This window comes from Triticum urartu, chromosome 5A (assembly GCF_056163025.1).
Source record: "Triticum urartu cultivar PI428250 chromosome 5A, HENAU_Tu73, whole genome shotgun sequence".
Classification (NCBI taxonomy): Eukaryota; Viridiplantae; Streptophyta; class Magnoliopsida; order Poales; family Poaceae; genus Triticum; species Triticum urartu.
In genome coordinates, this window is record NC_141877.1 from 537,982,102 (window position 1) to 537,986,525 (window position 4,424).

General features: G+C 50.9%; 1 long non-coding RNA gene across 1 annotated transcript; it reads right to left on the reverse strand.

Moving 5' to 3' along the window:
• Positions 1 to 2,476: 2,476 nt before the first annotated feature.
• On the reverse strand, positions 2,477 to 4,208 carry LOC147972612 (uncharacterized). Its single transcript, XR_015603475.1, has 3 exons — positions 3,505 to 4,208; positions 3,355 to 3,410; positions 2,477 to 3,262 (listed from the first exon to the last, which is right to left on the reverse strand). It is a non-coding gene; the product is annotated as an uncharacterized LOC147972612 (long non-coding RNA).
• Between the last annotated feature and the right edge of the window lie 216 nt (positions 4,209 to 4,424).

Genomic DNA, 4,424 nt, shown 5'->3' on the forward strand with positions numbered 1-4,424 from the left:
GACCTCCAGTCAGTCTTCTGCGAAACATGCTCAAAATTTCACCACACCCTACAAGGACCATACGACGACACTGTGCCAGGTCCCGAGTATTTCCAGCATCATGTGATTTTTGTTTGATTTTAACGGCTGGATCCGGCATGCCGCCGAGGTACATTCGCCTCCCTGTGGTGGGGCATGCCCCTCCTTGGGTTGCACTAGGCCTACACATACCTCAAAGACATCATATATGATTTGACAAACCACCTCTGGACATCATTTCAGGTGGCCGCCGTGCAGATCTGCAATTTCCCGCATTGAAACCCTACGGATGCAGTAAATGTCTCAAATATTGCAGGCGGGCCCGAAATGCCATGTCCTGGCACGTGTCATGCAATGGCCCCCTTTGAGAGCACGAGAAGTTTCGAGGTCAACGGAGCAACGGGCAACGCACTTCCTTCACAAATCAGACACGTTCTCTCTCAATAGCCAGATACTACCTCGGAGATGGTGTAGTTTACAAGTGACCTCCGGTCAGGCTTCTGCGAAACGTGCTCAAAATTTCACCACACTCTACAAGGGCCATATGACGACACCGTGCCAGGTCCCGAGTACTTCCTGCATCGTGTGATTTTTATTCGATTTTAATAGCTGGATCCGGCATGCCGCCGAGGTACATTCGCCTCCCTGTGGTGGGGTCTGCCCCTCCTTGGGTTGCACTAGGCCTACACATACCGCAAAGACATCATATATGATTTGACAAAACCACTTCTGGACATCATTTCAGGTGGCCGCCGTGCAGATCTGCAATTTTCCGCATAGTCGTCATACCGAACACACCATTCCCCGATCCATTCCCTCCCCACCTCACCTCACCATCTCCTCCTCGCCGCCCTCCTCTCCCCTCACGGATCGTCGTCGATCGGTCCAAGATGGTAGAAGAAATTAGAAGAAAAAAAAAAGAGAAAGAACACAATTGTATGAGATTGGTTCCTATTGGTGGAAACATTTGTGCCACGGATCGATGACGAGGCGGCGGCCATGCGCTCCCACACCCGCGACCAGGCCACGGCCTCGGCAGACGAAGCTGCTCGAGTTCGGCACCTCCCCTCTCCTCTGTGTGGTTCCCGGAGAGGAGAGGGCCGAGTGGTTAAAAAGACATTACAAATCCATATGAAATAATAATACATTAAAAAACATAAAAAAGAAAAATTATAACTATAAAAGACATTAAAAAATCTATATGAAATAAAAAACATAAAGAAGGAAAAATATAAACTATTAAAACACAGCCCACGCATAACTGTATTAACTTCTTAATTTTTTTGAAAATGTAAACAAGGTCTAAAGAATATGAAATTTGGCGTGGTACAGCTTTATGAGTCCTAAAATGCATGAAATTTTTTTGAGAACATTTACTGTATTTTAACATGTTTATTTGGTCAACATTAGTAGGCTAAACAAACACAAAAAATTTCATGTGTTCCTATTGGCTGGAACCAGTGTCCCCTGGATCGATGACGTGGCGGGGCAGCCCACCACCACCACGCATCGCACACACCAGCTATCAACCCAGCCCACGTGCACGTACAGTCCAACCACTCCTCGATCTCTTTTTCTCCTCACAGAAGCGCAGCAGCAGCGCACGTACAGCGCCCTCGACGGACTACCCCGCCGCTGCCCCCCGCCGGACTCCCTCGTCGCTGCCACGCCGGACTCCCGCGCCACCGCCCCTCGCAAGATCCTCCTCCGACGCCCCTCGCTGGACCCTGCTATGCATCTCACCTCCTCCTTCTCTTTCTGCCATCTTCCTCTATCTCCCTCTCTCCGTTCAGCACCGCCGGAGTAGCAGCGGCACCGCCGGAGAAGCAGCAGCGCTGGAGTTGCCGCGGCCTACAGTCTCCTCCCGCAGCCACCTCCTAGTCGGGGGCAGTAGTCAAGGCCCGCCGCACCACCAGCTGCGCCATCGAGCCCGTGCAGGCCGTCTGCCTCTCTCTCGCAAGATCTCGACGACCACGGTGGCGACCTCGACGACGACGCCGCGCGGACGACCTCCACGATGACCACGGGGGCGACTTGGGGTCTGGACGGATGCAAGGGACCTCTGCACATCCGCGGCTGCTGCTCCGGCCATGTCCGCAGTCGTCCTCTGTTGCTCCGACCATGCTGTACGTGGGACGCCGGACATGCTGTACGCCGGACGCTCGACACGCTGCTCGCCGGTCGCCAACCGGACGCTGTTTTTTTAATCAACTAAAAGCATATGAAGGAGGCGCCACGTGGCAGAGCTATGCCTACGGCAAAGCCGTCGGCATAGATTTCCATCTATGCCGACGGCTTTGCCGTAGGCATAGCCCTGCCGCCAGGAGAAGCCGGGGGACGACACGTGGCGCAGGTATGCCGACGGCTAGTCCGTCGGCATAGATGGAAATCTATGCCGACGGCCAAGCCGTCGGCATACCTGCGCCATGTGTCGTCCCCTGAATCGCCAGCACTGTTGACGGCGCCGTCCGTTGCCGTCAGACGGAAAACAACGCCGACGGTTAAACTATGCCGACGGCTATCCCAAGGCCGTCGGCATACACACCTATGCCGACGGCTATACTACGCCGACGGTCTGACACATCTACGCTGACGTGATCTACGCCGACGGGGCTATGCCGACGGCAGCTGTAGGCATAGATATATGCCGACGGAAAAGGACCTAAGCCGACGGCCCTGGGCCGTAGGCATAGCCCGCGAGTCCGGTAGTGCCGTGTCATGCGGCGCTCACAACTTGGCATGACTAACTGGCCGTGCACGCTCTAATTAATTAACTAAAACATGATGAAAACCAAAAGAAAACAAGGTTAACTCTAACAATACTTGTCGGAGAAATGGATAAAGATGTATCTAGAACTAAAATACGTCTAGATACATCCTTTCCTCTGACAAGTATTTCCGGACGGAGGGAGTACAAGACATGATTATGATGAAATTGGGAAACTATGTATAGGAAAATATTCAAAGTCTAGGCCCTTGTATCCTTTTGCTTAATACCACTAAAATGCAGAATAAATCGATATGTTGTACAATGTGTACAATCAAAATTTCATCAATTATTAGAAAACTACGTAGCATTCAAATCATCTAGATAGGAAAACAGAAATTAATTCCTTGACAATTCTAGACATCTCTAATAGGTTTCATACATGGCCTTCATCAGCATGCACATGCAGGTTCCGCATGGATGCATCCATGGCCTTCATCAGCTAAATTCCCAGCCGGCAATCAACTATGTATGGCGCTAGTTCGTTTCACAAGAATTGAGTCAGTATAATAATATCATCAATCAGTTTATAAATTGACATTCTATTTGAGCTAGAAAGTACAACTTACCTTCAAATTGCGTGTGGTTTGGAGCAATTGGGCTACAGACCAGAAAGAAATCGAACCTAATAAACACCACAACCCATAAACGAATCAATAGCAGATCAAGTTGTAAATTACTTGATAATATTAAGCCAAGTTGCTCCTATATATCTGCACCTGCACCGAGTCCCATCGATTCCATAAGACTTTCTCCCTCACAAGGCTCAACCAAACCGACCATCATATGAACTTCGGCGAGAAGAAATTGTGGGGGCGCATCTTCAGGATATAGAAGGTGGCAACGCCAGGCAGAGGAAAAGATTGAACATGGCAAGAGCGGCCAAGCGAGCAGAAGGCGGCTTGGATCGTCATATTTGACGAACACATGTTGACCTCCACGACAAGTGCATCGCCGTAGGTGAGGTGCTGGAGATGGTACCCGTGGTGCTCGATGAGGTGTTCGAGCGCGTCACTGGCGATGGGGAAGAAGAATCTGCAGCTGCAGCGGCTGCGCGGTGGCGGCGGCGATGCCTGCAGATTTGTCCCGGCCAGCCCCCACATGGTACCGGAAGGAGATGAGTCACGGTGGGGGATTCAACTCATCATGTTGATAAAGGATTCTGATTCGTCGAGCAGGCGTCCGCGGTGGCGGCGGAGAGGGCTCCAATTTGTCCCGTCACCGGAAGGAGATGGACAATAAGATCCCTCTACGGGTGATGAAGCTCGATGATTGATTGCATGCCCCCATCCGTTTCATGTGTATTTGTGGTGGGGAGATCGAAGAATTGAAAACGTTGCCGCGGATGGAAGGAGAAGAGAACAACGCATTATTAATTGGGGAAGTGGAAGAGGAAAGACTCCAGGCGACGCGCCGAGGAAGGATGAGCCAACCGGAAGGACGTGGGGCACCGGGGATCAACTCTTGGCAGCAAATCTGAGGCATGTGTGGTCAATCCAACGGCTGAACGAATTTGGGATGACGTGGAAGCCTGAGAACGAAGGGAAATCAGGTAGTGGGGCCCTTGTATTTAGACTAATAAGCTTGCACGTGCAAATGCACGTCTCGACTAATATTACAAAGATATGTTAGAATTAAC